At 42.1% G+C, this 16689-nt stretch overlaps 1 protein-coding gene and 1 long non-coding RNA gene across 10 annotated transcripts in view; one reads left to right on the plus strand and one right to left on the minus strand.

Annotated features, from left to right (window-relative positions):
- Nucleotides 1-16689, plus strand: part of foxred2 (FAD-dependent oxidoreductase domain containing 2) — a 170200-nt gene that overhangs the window by 140824 nt on the left and 12687 nt on the right. The gene's annotated exons all lie outside the window — the stretch shown is intronic.
- Nucleotides 1-16689, minus strand: part of LOC138748979 (uncharacterized) — a 45215-nt gene that overhangs the window by 10491 nt on the left and 18035 nt on the right. For 3 of the 4 annotated variants that reach the window (XR_011348351.1, XR_011348352.1, XR_011348350.1), the window contains exons 2-3: nt 9939-10026; nt 7822-7906 (exon numbers count right to left, since the gene is read on the minus strand). This is a non-coding gene — a long non-coding RNA (uncharacterized lncRNA). Of the gene's footprint in view, nt 1-5670; nt 6200-7821; nt 7907-9938; nt 10027-16689 lie in introns of those variants that run through there. The other variant, XR_011348353.1, reaches the window with a different exon arrangement.

Below are 16689 nucleotides of genomic sequence, written 5' to 3' on the forward strand. Positions count from 1 at the left end.
GAATCATGGGTCCTCTACCGGCACCACCTACGGCTCCTAGAACGCTTCCACCAGCGTTGTCTCCGCTCCATCCTCAACATCCATTGGAGCGCTCACACCCCTAACGTCGAGGTACTCGAGATGGCAGAGGTCGACAGCATCGAGTCCACGCTGCTGAAGATCCAGCTGCGCTGGATGGGTCACGTCTCCAGAATGGAGGACCATCGCCTTCCCAAGATCGTATTATATGGCGAGCTCTCCACTGGCCACCGTGACAGAGGTGCACCAAAGAAAAGGTACAAGGACTGCCTAAAGAAATCTCTTGGTGCCTGCCACATTGACCACCGCCAGTGGGCTGATAACGCCTCAAACCGTGCATCTTGGCGCCTCACAGTTTGGCGGGCAGCAGCCTCCTTTGAAGAAGACCGCAGAGCCCACCTCACTGACAAAAGGCAAAGGAGGAAAAACCCAACACCCAACCCCAACCAACCAATTTTCCCTTGCAACCGCTGCAATCGTGTCTGCCTGTCCCGCATCGGACTGGTCAGCCACAAACGAGCCTGCAGCTGACGTGGACTTTTTTACCCCCTCCATAAATCTTCGTCCGCGAAGCCAAGCCAAAGAGAAGAGACAAGAGGCATAGATAAGGTGGACGGCCAGCACCTTTTTTGCAGGGCAGGAATAGCAAACACCAGGAGACATATCTACAAAGTGAAGGGAGGAAAGTTTAGGGGAGATGTCAGGGGTACTTTTTTTTACATAAAGAGTTATGAGTGCCTGGATTGCCTTTTGCCAGGGATGGTGGTGGAGACTGAAACATTAAAGGCATTTAAAAGACTCTTAAACAGGCACATGGATGAAAGAAAAAAGGAGGGTTACATGGTAGGAAGGGTTTAGTGTTTTTTTTTGGTAGGAATATGTAGGTTGGCACAACATTGAGGGCTAAAGGGCTTGTACTGTGCTGTAGTGTTCTATGTTCTACTTTATGGTGAATGAAGTAAAGGTGGATTGGACATTCCCTCACTATATATGTCAGTAAATAAGATGCAAAATACTCAAAGTATTAGTCCATGTGGAAGTTGAGCAGGCTGGAGCTTAAGCTCCAATGGAATACTGTATCATCCCAGTTCATCTACAGCAGCAGTAGATCAGAAAATTCCCTGATAAATGAACTGTTACCAGGAATGCATGCAGAGGCAAACATCCAGGGGTATTGGTAAATCATCAACAAGGAAAGATGCCCTTTGGCCTGCCAGTGCAATGAAGTGTCAGTGCGGGAATGGTGCCAACTGGCACCTTCCAGGCTGGAGGAGGACATGCTGAGGGACGCACGGAGGCTTGTGCAGCCAATCTGAGGGTATTGTGGGTCCTTCCACTACAGGTCATGAAGAGACTGAGACTGGAGGGGAAGCCCCTCAGACATCAGCTGTGGGAGAAACTACAAGGGGCAACAGAAGTGGCAAAGGTGCTGCATAGCAAATTAATGGATTAACATTGTATTCTACTAATGGAATGTATATATGAATGTGACACTAAAGATGTGAAAAGACTGCACTGTTTTCCTTTGTATAGAGTTTTATCGTGAATAAAATTAATTTCTGGGGAAAAAAAAATTGAATATCATCCTCATTGCCCTCTGCATGACCGCAATGGAGAAGTAACAGTTCCCACTTCTTTTCAGACTACCCATTTGCTGAGTCTATAGAGAAAGATGCAAGGGTCTTGTAATGGTTCATTTACAGTAGCAGGACTCTCTGATTTACAGGCTATTACTGAGGATCCATACCACCTAGCCCATGCTCTGTTCTTGCTGCTACCATCAGCAAAGAGGTATCAGTGCCACAAGACTCGCACCACCAGCTTTAGGAACAGCTGCTACCCCTCCACCATCAGACTTCTCAACAATAAACTCAATCAGAGATTTATTTAAGGGCTCTTATTTTTCCACTTCATTGTTTTTTTTTCTATATTGCAGTCAGTTTGTTTACATTTCTTTATTTGTTTACATGCATACATTGTGTACAATGTTTTTTGCACTACCAGTAAGTGGTAATTCTGCCTTGCCCGCAGAAAAAGAATCTCAAGGTTGTATGTGATGTCATTTACAGTATGTACTTGGACAATAAATCTGAAATATGAAACGTAAATTTGAAATTAATTTTAATCTCTTATCCTCACCTACCAATCCTTCTGTTGTCTTGTCCCATTCTACCTTTAGAACCAATATCCTCAACAGTTTACTGTGGTTCTCTAACACTGGGCTCGTATATAGCCTTCCTCTATTCCATCTCCTATGACAAAGATTTCCACCACTTCGCTGTATGTACCTTGAGCATCATTTTTAAATCCTCAACTACTTGACTTAACCTTTCCAAAGATTTCTCAAGAAATATCTCTTCTATCAAACAAGGGAAAAACCAGATTGGACCAGATTAGAGCTAGATAAAATAGGGGAGAAGGTACCTGAACACATACTATACAAGTGGGATGAAAAGCTGGTGCAACATAGGAATTCACCAGTACTGCACCATCTGCTCAACATTTGGAAGAAGATTCACGTAGAAAGGAATAAAACAAATTATCAACTACCAAAATTAATATTGAAGCAAAATCAACTAATCCCTTTCACAATAGATAACCTTTCCTTTAGAGAATGGAAGAGAAAAGGGATCAAAAGAATAGAAAATTGTTTTTTGGGAAATAAATTATTATCTTTTGAACAATTGAAGGACAAATATGGTATAACACACGGTACAATGTTTGCATACCACCAACTGAAAACCTACTTGAAGGACAAATTGGGAAGCAGACTGAGGTTACCAGAAGGAAGCAAGTTTGAATATGTGATTACAGACACAATGATAATTAAAAGATTTTTAACAAACATGTACATCAAACTGCACGAGAAAGAGTCTAAGGAAACAAGCTGTAAACCCGAACAAAAATGGGAACAAGATCTAAACATAAAGATAAAGAATTAAACATGGGAAAAGCTATGCTCCGGAACTATGAGAAATACAATAAACAGAAGGTTACACATGATACATATAATTGGTTACACAGGCTATACACCACACCCCAAAAGTTAAATAAATGGGACCCAACAGTATCAGACAGATGTTTTCACTGTAAGAAGGAAACGGGTACAACAGTACATGCAATTTGGGCATGTGAGAAAGTGGAAAAGTTTTGGGAAGATCTAAACCAGGTATTAAATAAAATCACAAAAAGCAATATACCAAAAAATCCAGAGATCTTTCTTCTAAGTAATATAAGAAGTAAACTTGGACTTGATTTGGATGGAGCACAAAAAAGATTTATTATGATAGCCTTAGCTGTAGCAAAAAAATGTATTATGTCAACCTGGAAATTAGAAGATAGCCTGAGAGTACAGCAATGGTACATAGAAATAAATAGATGTATTCCATTGGAAAAAATAACATATAATTTAAGAAATAACATAACAGTATTCGAACAAATTTGGGAACCGTACATGGAACACGATAGAGAAGTCCTACAGCGGACCTAAAATGACAGAAGGAGAAGAAGACGAAATGAACTGACCCAGTATGTAAAAGTAGAGGACACAAATTTCTTGCTTATTTTCATTGTGTGATGACATTGTTTAATGGGTTAAATGTATCCTATATGTTGAACGTTGAATGAGTGGGGAGGGGGGGGTGAAGGAGGGAGGGAAGGGAGGGGGGAAAAGGGGAGAAAATGCCACTGTGTATATTCAAGAGGGAAATGTGTATTTTGGTCAGTATGGTTCATAGTGTGAAAAATAAAAAATTTAAAAAAAAGAAATATCTCTTCAATCATAACATTTATCACATAACTTAATGGTCTCCCCAAACTCTTTGTATTTTGTTCTCTACGTTAATGATAATGTGTAAATGTAACTTTCAGCAGCCTAAAATCCATGAAATACACCCAAAAATGTCCAGGAAGCAAAATCTTCATTTACCAGTGTAATTATAGTAATTGTGATCACAGACAAAGGAACAGAACCAGGGCACTAGACCCATCGAGTCTGTTCCATAAATCTACACTAAGCTACTCTACACTAGTTCTCATTTTTGGCCTTTCCCCCATAATCCCTTGACGCCCTCACTAATGAGATATTTGTCAATCTTTTTAAAATACTCCCAGCGATCTGGCTTCCACTGCTGTATGCCGCAGTGAGTTCCACACATCCACTTGTGATAACCCAGGCTAACTGAAACCTGTTTCCTTCAGCATTTTCTATTTTTAGTTTATATCTCCAGGATCCACAGGATTTTGCTTTTGATTATATCTCTACCATGATGCAACCTGAAGAATGCCAATTCAACAGAACTTTGAACCTCCTGTATAGCATGTGTCTGGTTCCTGTGATTGTGATGTTGAAAACTAAACATATTCAACACCGAGGTCACTGTTGATTTACACAGGCTCAGCTTGGCAGCTCTGAGTGAGTGGATGAGCAAGTGAATGGCAGATGGAATACAATGTTGGTAAATGTGGGATTATCTACTTTGGAAGGGAAGATGGAAGATCAGAGTATTATTTAAATGGCGAGCGATTGCAGCATGCTGCCATGCAGAAAGACTTGGGAGGGCTTGTGCATGAATCACCAAATGTTGGTTTTCAGCTGCAGCAGGCCATCAAGAAGGCAAATGGAACGTTGGCCTTCATCGCAAGAGGGATAGAGTTTAGGAGCAGGGATGTTATACTGCAACTGTACAAGGTACTGGTGAGGCTGCTTCTGGAGTACTGTGTAGTGTTCTGCACTCCTTACTTGAGGAAGGATGTACTGGCTTTGGAGGTGGCATAGAGGAGATCAGGTTGATTCCAGGGATGAAGGGGATAGCCTAGAGGAGAGATTAAGTCAACTGGGACCACTTGCTGGAATTTAGAAGAAGGAGAGGTGATTTTATAGAAGCATATAAAATTATGAAAGGAATAGATATAATGGAGGTAGGTAAATTGTTTCCATTGGTGAGGGAGACCAGAACTAAGGGACATACTCAAGATACAGGGTAGTAGATTTAGGACGGAGATGAGGAGGAACTGCTTTTCCCAGTGGGTGGAGTATCTGTGGACTTCGCTGCCCATTGAAACAGTGGAGGCAACCTCAGTAAATATATTTGACTAGATTGGATAGATTTTTACATTGTAGAGGAATTAAGGGATATGGGGGGAAAGGCAGGTAGGTGGAGGTGAGCCCATCATCAGATCAGCCATGATTTCATTGAATGGCAGAATAGGCTCAACCTGGATGGCCAACTCCTGCTCCTATTTCTTATGACTATCCCTTTAGTGCCACCCATATCCATGAGCTAGGATACCCACATCTGCTCACTACTGAGGAACAATGGCACAACACTGAAAAATACTGGAAGGACTCTCAGTGGGTCAGGCACCATTTACTGAAGCCCACCGAAGTCAACAGTTCGAGCTGAAATCCTTCATCAGGGTTTTGTCTGAAGATGTTGACTATCTAATTCCTTCTTTGAATGCTGCCTGACCCACTAAATTACCACCAGGTTCAGGAACAGCTGCTACACCCCTCCACCATCAAACTCCTCAACAACAAATTCAATCAGGGACTCATTTAAGGACTCTTAATTTGGCAGTTTAGTGTTTTTTTTGCTTTCTGTATTGCACAGTTAATTTGTTTAAATTTCTTTGTTTGTTTACATGTGTACATTATGTACAATTTTCTTGCACTACCAGTAAGTAGAAATTCTGCCTCGGCTGCAGGGAAAAGAATCTCTCAGGGTTGCATAGTCTGACAATAAATCTGAAATCTAATCTACTCCAGCATTTTTGTGTGTTACTCCAATTTTTCAGCATCTGCAGTCTCTCTCGTTTACTAAGGAACAATATTGTGAGGTCAAGTTAGTTCCAGCTTACGGTTGGGGCAGCATGGTTAGTGTAGTGGTTAGAGCATCCATGTTACCATGCCAATGACTGGGACCAGGGTTTGAAATGGGTGCTGTCTGTAAGGAGTCTGTACATCCTCCCCATGTCTGTGTGGATTTCCTCTGGGTGCTCCGGTTTCCTCCCACCGTTCAAAATGTACCGCAGGTTGTATGTCAATTGGATGTAATTGGGCTGCACGGGCTTGTGGGCCGAAATAGCCTGCTGCCGTGCTATATGTGTGTATGTCATGTCTTCGTCATGGTACTTGGAGAGATTTTTTTTTAAACTTTGATGATTCTGCAGACAACAATGCCTTTGGAAGAAGAGAAAAGCAGAAAATATTAGTGGGAGTAACTCAACACCAGATCATTGCTTGAAATTTCTTTGGGGTCACTCCAGCACAAGGTCAATATAATTCTGAGAACAACTACATAGAGGGCTAAAATTATCTCTTTACATAATGTTTCTGCCTTTTGTCAGTGTTGTGAAATGTCAGGAGATACAGGAAATGCACAGAATTTTAAAAATTATGATGTAGTGAAGCTGGAGCCCAAGATTTAGCCTCTGAACTCCTGGAATCCAATGAGTGTTTTCACATGCACTTACTTAATAGAACTTCAAGCATTGGAAGGGATGAGGTTGGAATTTAAAAAAAAGGTTCAATTTTATTGGTATTTCCTCTCATCCTATATTTTATTTGGATAAACTTCCTTACTGTTCTCTTGCTTGCTGTCCTGTTAATTTGCTTTTCTCTTTCTGAGATTCATATCCACAATTGGCAATCAGCCTTTTCTAAATGAACCTCAACAGTGAAAATCAAAAAAAATTTGCAGATACCATTAATCAAGAAAATAAAAACAGAAAATACTGTGAACTCTTAGTCAGAGAGCATCTGTGGAAAGATATTTCCAGTTTCGCCACATTAGGCCCTTTTAAGCTGCCATGTAAAATGGGGTTAACCGAGCAATTTGCCCAGTTAGCGCCCCACTCATGCGACAGCTTGAAAGGGTCTGACCTGGTTAGCGTGGTCCAAATCTGTCTGGGTCCCTGACCTACCTTAGAGATAGTCAGAAAACCCAGTTAAGCTTACCTAGGTCGTGTCCACCAGTTGTCCTGGTGACGTCAGCGCTTTGGGTGTCATCTACTGAAATGTGCAGTGCTTACATCCTGCTGCTCCTCCAGTGACTGCAGCATTCGCCTAACAGTGGTGGTCACAACAGGTGCCTGCTGTACTGCAGCACAGAAGAGTTGCTTAGCCAGCACCTGAAGATCATTCCCGTTTGCCATTTGGACTTCAATTCGTCTCTTCTGGTCGTACTTTCAGTAAGTGCGTGGCGCATCATTCAACACATCATCGTGGGGGAAGGATTCCCCTGGTTGATGATTTAATGGGACAATCCCTCTACAGTTTAAAAGGTGCTGGAAGCACCTTTGCTCTACTAATCACACCTGGGTCCCAGGAGGGCTACCCAGGTGCTGCAACTTAAAAGTGCCTAATGAATAATGATGGGCAAGATGATTGCAGGCAGGATCACAGTTGAACCACTGCTGCTGCTTTGATCTTTACTCACCCTCTCTCTTTTTAGTTCTTGCTATATTGTGATCTGAAACAGGAACCTTGGTTGAGTTTTCTTCTCAAACTCAACAGTCACAACACCTGTATTTATATCATCTTGAGATTTAGTTAACTCAATACATTTGTGGAGTCAAACCCAGGATAATTCTGGTTGGTATGAAAGAGATTATGCTTCCTGCTGCTACATTTGTGTGAATTCAGTGAGCCTTAATAGGAACTGTCTGTTTAACACAAAGTTATGTCCAATCAGCAGTAGAGTACTTGGCCACTTGTTACATACCCATCCCAGCATATCTTACTTTGCTTAATTCTCTTCTGTGCTTATCTAGATTCCCCTGAAACACATCCATGAGATTTACCTCAACAAATCCTGTTCCTCGGGACAGAAGAATCTCCTGAATTCTCTCCTAAATTGATAACGTCCATGCTTTCTCAATGTCAGTGCTGCACAAGGGGAGAGATTAACAATACAAATCATTTCCAAAGGCTGCTCTTCTGAAATGTTTTACTTTCAGCACATACCATTTGGTTACGTACAATGACACAAATTCCAAAATTTCTCCACAGTTTAACTGATGTTCAGGTTACTACCAAATAGCATGGTTACAATGCCGTCACAGTGGCAGTGACCCAGGTTCAAATTCAGCGCTGACTTGAAGGAGTTTGTACGTTCTCCCTGTGTCTGCATAGTTTCCTCCGAGCACTCCGGTATCCTCCCACCCTTCAAAACATACAAGGGTCGTAAGTTAATTGGGTGGCACAGACTCATGGGCTGAAAGGGGTTGTTACTGTGCAGTATGCCTAAATTTTAAATTTTAATTGGTAATGATTTTCTTTCATGAAGTGCCTTGACTTGTGATTTTGTGTGTTTGACAAAATAATTTGTTTGAAATTATTGAAACCTGCAATCACACAAGACTCAGTAAAAGTCTACCTACACCTCATCATGGATTTTTAAATTACTGTCGTTTTACAAATAAACATTCCTTTTTACACTCTAGTTATTTTCTAACACATTTTACTTGAATTTAAAAAAAAATTTATCCAGCTTTCTCTGAAAATTTCCTATTTGGACCCAATATTTTTATCTACTATTTATTAAATAACAACATGACCATTCTTTTGAGATAGGAATAATGTTTAATGGAAATTTAATACCCAAATTCACACTTAAAAACTCCACCTTCTATAAAACTATAATGTTCCATTAAAAAATATTTATTCTCTTTTATTTCTTACTGTCAAAATATTATTATGCAATGGAACATGTTTATAAGCATGTAATAAACAAGGAAAAGTTGGCAAGTTAATGTGAATGATTTCAGATTTTATTGGAGCACAAGGTAAAGGTGCTGGTCAGTGGAGAGGCTAGGACAGGCGGGTCAGTGTGGGGTGCAATACACAAAAGTGCTGGAAAAACTCAGCAGGATAGCTAAGAAGGCCGATGGGACACTGTGCTTCATTAATAGGGGGATTGAGATCGAGACTCGAAAGGTCATGTTGCAAATCTACAAATCTCTGGTGAGACCACACTTGGAGTATTGTATTTATTTCTAGTCATCTCATTATAGGATGTGGAAGCTTTGGAGAAGATGCAGAGGAGATGAACCAGGGTGTTGTCTGGATTGAAAAATAAGTCTTGTGAGGCAAGGTTAGCAGAGCTGGGACTTTTCTCTTTGGAGCATAGAAGGATGAGAGGATGAGGATGAGGGGCAGATATAAGGTGGATCGTCAGCAGCATTTTTTTCTTCCCAGGGCAAGAATAGCAAACACCAGGGGAAATCTGGATAAAGTGAAGGGAGAAAAGTTTAGGGGAGACATCAGGGGTAGGTTCTTTTTATACAGAGTATTGTGCCACATTGACAACCACCAGTGGGCTGATATCGCCTCAAACCGTGCATCTTGGGGCCTCACAGTTCGGCGAGCAGCAACCTCCTTTGAAGAAGACCACAGAGGCCACCTCACTGACAAAAGAAAAAGGAGGAAAAACCCAACACCCAACCCCAACCAACCAATTTTCCCTTGCAACCGCTGCAAACATGTCTGCCTGTCCCGCATCGGACTTCTCAGCCACAAACGAGCCTGCAGCTGACGTGGACATTACCCCTCCATAAATCTTCGTCCGCGAAGCCAAGCCAAAGAAAAGAATTGTGGGTGCTTGGAATTCCTTGCCAGGGATAGCGGTGAAAGCTTAAATATTAGGGGCATTTAAAGAGACTCTTAAACAGGCACATGGATTAAAAATAAATAGAGTTACGAGGAAGGAGGCTTACTAACAAAAGAATTACAGTTTAATACAGTGGTAGAGGAGAGGAGTAGGACCACCTACATACACTGCCCATATCACCAGGATGTATCGAAAGTAAACATCTTGGGAAATAGATGTTGTACATCCCTGCTCTGTATATACTGTATCTTACCAATCCCTTCACGAAGTGCTTTATCATATATCTGCTCAGCCATTCCTGATAATTACCTTATCATGGACCTGTGAAGCCATTCCTGAGAGTTCTAGTATCTTCCTTGTGACTCTTTAGGTCATCTTCAATATGTCTATAATTTTCCTAGAATGCAGAAACAAGGATTGTGTAATGGGTTCTCAAATGTATCTTAATCACAACTTCTAAACGTACAGTAACATTTGGTTTTCTGGCCCAAAGAACCATCTTCAGTACTTTCAACAATTTGTGATTTTCTTTGCATCATTCCTTTGCTCTTATACCCAATTCATGTTCTCAATACTTATAGAGCACACCCTGTTTTGATTATTTTTACATATTCAAAAGTGGATTTTGTGGTGTGGGGAAATCTATTGTTTCCATCCAGTTAACATACTGAACACTGAGTGAAATTAGGATTAGGATTGGTCGTTATTCCTATCAGTTTAAAAGGCTTGCTACCTGCTTTTTTGTCTTAAATGTATTAATGGAATATTGGTGTTGCTGCTGGGGTGAGGATTTAATGCCATGTTGTTCTTCTTCTACTGCACTCTCAAAATACCCTTCTATGTAAAAGAAGTAAAACAGGAACGTCTGCAGACTCGGTGATTGAAGTAAAAACACAATGCTGGAAAAACTCAGCAGGTCAAAGAGTGTACTTTATGTAGCAAAGATAAAGATATATGACCAATGTTTCAGGCTTGAGCCTTTCATCAAGGTATGAGCAAAATGTAGCCAGGTGCCCAAATTCACTGGTAGACGTACTGAGTTTCTCCAGCATTGTGTTTTCACTGGCCTTTCTGTGTGTCCTTTTCCCAGTTGGAACTAATTCCACCACCACTAGTGATCAACGACAGCAAAATCACAAGTCTGTCCATTGTATTTCTATTTATAACACGATTGAAAACTTCATCTAGACCAGGGGTGTCAAACTCAAATTCACGGAGGGCCAAAATTAAAAACTTGGACTAAGTCGAGGGCCGAACTAAATATTTATTGAAAATTTTCAACAACATCTGCATGTTTTCTCTTCTTTCAACATATGTAATGTTAAACTTTTTCTTATTAAAATAAATGTTTAATAATAGTTTTGGATAAACTCTTTCCAGAAGCATTAACAAATGAGAAATAAAATATTCAATAAATAATATTTCTCTATAGAGGATTTGTCAAATGTTGCTAGTGTGCTGTTGAATAGTAAAATCTGAGGGCTATTGAGAATGTGGGAGAATAACATGATTCCTGAAACAATCAAATGGGTGACTGATTGTGGGCATGAACTCTAGCAGGGTTATTTGCCATGCCCTTTTTCCATTGGTACAGATATCCTTTGATTTACACACTTTTCAAGTTTTATGCCTAATGAGCCTGTATCCAGGTGCAGGACCATTTTTAACCAGGAATATATTTATCACTGTGACATGAAACTATTGGAAGATCGTTTTATCCTGAGATTAAAGTTCATAATACTTACTCAGGCCTGTGTGCGGGAGGGCGGGGTTTGCGGGCGATCGGGTTGGACAATGACAGTGCGGGGGCATTGGCTCTCGCTGCAGGGCGGCATCTCGGCGGATCAGCAGCCCCGTCACCGTGAGTCGCGGGTCGGCCTGCGGCAGGGAGGGGGAGTGGGCAACGGTCCTGGCGAGGTCAGGCCCGAGGCCTCCGGTTCCGGGCGCTGGGAAGCGGCCTTGGCTTCCCCTGACACCGGACAGGCCCCAAAACCAGAGTCCACGGTGAGACCCTGCAATGTAAACAGAGGAGGTGGGGGCGATTAGCAGGCTGACGCCAATGCATTTTAGGATTTGTTGTATTACTGTGCATGCGCTATACTGGCGCGGCGGCCAGCGGGCCCCCTCTAATACATTTTTGAAATGATCTTGCGGGGCAAATATAATTATATCGCGGGCCAAATTTGGCCCGCGGGCCAGAGTTTGACATGTGTGCCCTATGCCATCGGAACTCTGTAATTAGTAAGGGATTGCTTAAGGTGGGATGTGAGTGGGAAGGAAAGGGTGAGAACCACTGCTCCAGACCCAATTGTTACTGAAATATTTTGCTTGAGAAAAATTGTCATTGGCCCATTTCCTTTAGTGTTCTGAAACTGCACATAACGAGTCAATGAGGGATGATTAAAGCAGTGGTTTTCAAACTTTTTCTTCCCACCCACAGACCACCTTAAGCAATCCCTTACTAATCACAGAGCACCAATGGCACAGGGACGCGAGTGGAAAGAAAAAGGTTGAGAACTGTTGTATTGTGGTAACTCCACATCTGATTAGGTTAATTGTTAGGCAAGTGGTCAGAGAAGGACCCCCCCCCACCCCAAGAAAGGCTTAAATCACAGGAACAAAATAAGCTTCCGTCTCACTGCTCCCAATCTTACACACAGTCCTGATGTGGAATGTGGGGTCGCAGCTCCACGTTCACCCGAGTTCAGGTGCTGTCTGTGTGGAGTTTGTACGCTCTCCCCTTGTCTTGGACCAACAGGTCGGTCGCCTGACGAAGGCACCCGAACCCCCCGTTGAAACGCCGGTGTCCGGGGCGGTGGAGGAATTGGCTGAGAAGAGCGCGTTGCTCCCACCCCCCTCCCATGGTTGGAGAGGGATTAAACTGCGATCTCACGGCGCCGGGCTCGTCTCCAACAAAAGGAGCGGGAGGCAGGGTCCGCCGCGCACGGAGCGAGGGGGAAGGCATCGCCAATGAGACATTCGGTCCGCCGTCGCCGCTGAAGCGCAGACCCAGCGAGGATGGTCCCCAACTCCAGCCGCGTCTGTGTGTCCGGGAGCCGGGCGGGCTGAGTGCGGCGCTCTGATCCCCGGGATTCGGGACTCCGAGATCCCTCCACACCTCCGGCGTCTTCATTTTCACCTTCAGTGTGCATGCGCTATACTGGTGCGGCGGCCAGCGGGCCAACTCTAATATATATTTAATATGATCTTGCGGGCCAAATGTAATTATATCGTGGGCCAAATTTGGCCCACGGGCCAGAGTTTGACATGTGTGATCTAGACCATAACTTCTGGACATTCTTCTGACTTATTAGATTTAAACATTTGAATCATAAAAAAGAAGAAATGACATTAATCTCACCCTTTTTATTTTTAATAGCCTATTATACATCACTTCCATTATAGTTTTCAAGCATCTTCTCAGCTGCAGTAATTCTCTTCAGTTTTTTTCTATGTATGTTTATTTGGCCAGGAATTACTCAGCCATGAGAGAGAAAGAATGCAAGAGTTGAAAGGACACATTACTCTGGCTAGAATAATCTTGGATACATTCTGGAATTCACTAAACTATGTGGGAACGGTACAAATTTTATTGGCTTTTTAGTACAAGCAATCAAATTAAAACTTTATTTTGCATTCAGTTATGATCATCCCATCCATATAGTTACATAAACGACATAAGAACACCCTGTAATAATCACTGTCTCAAAATATGTCTTTCATTCTGAACATTGATACTGAGATCAGTGACATCTGGTCATGTTTATCAGTCATCATCTCAACATAGGGAATATGTCAATATGTGTGGTTTTGTCTTTAATGTATTTACTTTGCTAGAATAAAACTGATAGTCACGCATCAGATTGTTTGGAGATTCCATTGATCTGGACTCTGGCTCATCCATTAGTGCAGGATGTGACCTGTGATCCAGAATGCAAGTGGTCAGGGGATCTGGTTGTAGGGCAATTGTGCTGTTAGAGCTGGGTTGGGTTCCACAATTTCAGAGGTGAGGAGCTTGTGTCGATTTGGAATGGAGTCAGGAACAAGAATGCTTGTATATTTCCCACTCCCCATAAATTTACTGAATTTAATGGAAAAGTTATTATTACTACTGTGTAATATGTTTTAAAAAAGTGTTGGGTGTATTGATTAAAATATCATCTAATGGTCCAGAAAACCTACTCTATCCAAGTCCCAAGTGCCAGATTATCTGATTTTTATTGCACTTTGTTCTGCACCATAATACCTGTCCTCCAGTCTTATGGAGGTAACGTGCCAACAAATACATTCTACCTTCCCATGAGTAGAGAAAGTATTTTGGCTAGATATTATGATTGGCAGCTGACAATCAAAGATTCATAGAGCCATAGACAACATGAGTCTCTACCTTCAAAAGAAGAAGCAAGAAAATTAGAGGGCAACTCCCTCCTCAGAAAAAAAGCAGTAAGCTGAATGGTCAGTGAGTTCACCAGACCTGGAGCGTTACAAATCCCATTTCCAATTAGCACTGAAGCCAGATTAAAAGAGATGTACAAAAGGTTTTTGCGCTGCTGAAGTAAGTAGGAGAAACCACTCAGGGTTCATGGTTATTGTCTGATGATGTAAACTCAGAACTATTTGTGAATGTGTGTATACATGTGAACACTCAATGAGGGGAAAGTTGCACCTAGATATTCACTTGTACTATAGATTGTTTATTGTCATGCAATAAAACAGATGTAATATTACACAATATTGCAATTAGTCTTCCATAAAGCAGACCAAGATTTGCCATCAATAGAAATTGTCCAGTGCCCCTTACAGTCAGAGAAAGAGAAGCAAAAGAGTGTCCTTTCAGAGACGCTGAGTGACCATGGATTCGGCTCGAGCGCTCCTGTAGCCTCTGCAGCCACACAGAGTTTGGTCCAAACCATCGGCAACCTGAGCTCCAGATCTAAACCTTCGACATGAAGCCTTCGGTGTCCGAAGTCCCCTCAGGAGCCCTTCCTGCCCTCAGCACCTTCTGGCATACTAGTTCCCTCAGCACCCTCTGGTTCATACTAGTTCAGATGCCTGGTACCTATCTCTTCAGCCAGTCTTCCACAGCAATCCACAGCCTACATAGTTTCCTCATCTCGCTTCTCCTTCTCAACTTGGGGGGGGGGGGGGGGTGGGTGTTCTCCCTGTTACTGGTGCCTTGCAACAGACCTCTGTTTCCCCAGAGTTTACAACTCTTGAGGCCACTGTCAAACATGGGTGCCATCATCTTGGGCCTAGACCCCGCGGTTGTAGGATTTTAAAATAAAAGACCATCAACTTCTTTTACAGGCCATTGAAAGCCTGTATGGAGCCGTAAGTAGTTGGATTGGGTGGTTGAACCTTGAGGAGGAACACTACGCTTCTACTCTTCACTCTCCCTGGGTTCCACCAGCGGCAACCATTTTAGCCAAGGTTCTCATTTCTGATTTCTATCCAATATTTAACTATTCATCCAAATTCAGTAGTAGCTTGGTACAACTCTGAAATGTCACAGAGCAGCAAAATTATCCACAATCATGCTATAAAATGCCTCCAATTAAGAAATTGCTCCATTTTTCATGTAGAACCCTTCAAAATGTGAACCAGATGCCATTCAAATATATATCACATAATATTGAATGAACCAATAAGTTGAGCCCAATTCTTTTAATGATATGGTAACTTCAACCTCTCTGTTGGCCTGTTTGTATATCTCAGTGTTTACGTACTTCCTAATATCAGTGCTTCCTTTGGAGTTTAGAAAGATGAGGGTTTAGAGCCTAATTCCTGCTCCTACGCCTACTGGTTATGCCATTATGATATAATGGCACCACCTGGTACATTTTTGTCATAAGTAAAAAAAACAATGCTGGAGAAACACAGCAGGTCAAACAGTCCACTTTATATAGTAAAGATAAAGGGACATAACCAACGTTTCGGGCTTGAGCCCTCATCACAGTCTGGCCAAAATGTGGGCAGCTGCCTGAACAAAAGTGGTAGGTGGAGGGACAAGGGGAAGAGCACAGTCCCACAGGCAGGAGGTATTAGGTGGATAAGGAAGAGAGAGCACACCAGCAAACAAGGGGAAGATAGCTCTATGAATGGAGAGAGAAGGGGAGGAGAGCTAGAGGAAAGAAGGCAGAGGGATGGAGAGAGGAAGAACAGGGAGTAAGTTAGCAGAAACTGAAGAAGTCAACATTAATGCCATCCGGCTGGAAGAGTGCTGAGACGGAAAATTAGGCGTTGCTCCTCCAATTTATGGGTGGTCTTGGTTTGACAGAACAGACATGTCAATGTGGGAGTAGGGTGCAGAATTGAAATGGTTGGCTACTGGAGATGCGGACAGAGCGAAAGGTAAATACTTTTATGTTGCTGATATCAAAAAGGTCCTCATAAACATAAATATGACCTACAGATTAGTGTGAAGCTAGTGGGAGCATGCCTCTTCTCTAACTCCTCCAAAATAACCCTTCATCAAGGAAGCACTGGGTGGCTGGGAATACTTGTGCATGGAGACTAGTGGAAGTCCCTTTCACAGCAGGCTGTAGGGCTTTTGCATTCTATATCTCTACAAGAAAAAGCTTCAGGTGAAAGGCAGTGAAGCACAATGAAAATAGATTGTTTACCCCCAAACATTCTTCTGAGTGAATACAGCAGGTTTGGTTTTGCATTTCAAGGGCTGGAAAAACCAATATCACCCAAGTGAAAATGTAGATAGTCCTTTGCAATATTAGGCTGCACTGTAGAGAGAACAATGACACAACTCAGCAGAGCATTGCTTTGTGCTAACCACATCCTCCTTAATATAGAACTATGGTCTAATCTAGCATTTGAGAAGTTGGCTTTTAACATGTGTTGCCTCAGAACTCCAAGGGCAAAAACTATTTCTCATTCCAATCAAATGCATAACCACTTTGCTAACAAATGTCAGCAGAAATGTGCACTTAATAGAAACAACTCCCAACATATTTTTCTCATACTTCCTCCAGGATTTTTAAAAAAAATAACCATCAAATGTGTATTATAAGTTATTTGTTAATGTAGAAGTATGTGGAATTGGATT

Source organism: Narcine bancroftii, chromosome 13, assembly GCF_036971445.1.
Source record: "Narcine bancroftii isolate sNarBan1 chromosome 13, sNarBan1.hap1, whole genome shotgun sequence".
NCBI lineage: Eukaryota > Metazoa > Chordata > Chondrichthyes > Torpediniformes > Narcinidae > Narcine > Narcine bancroftii.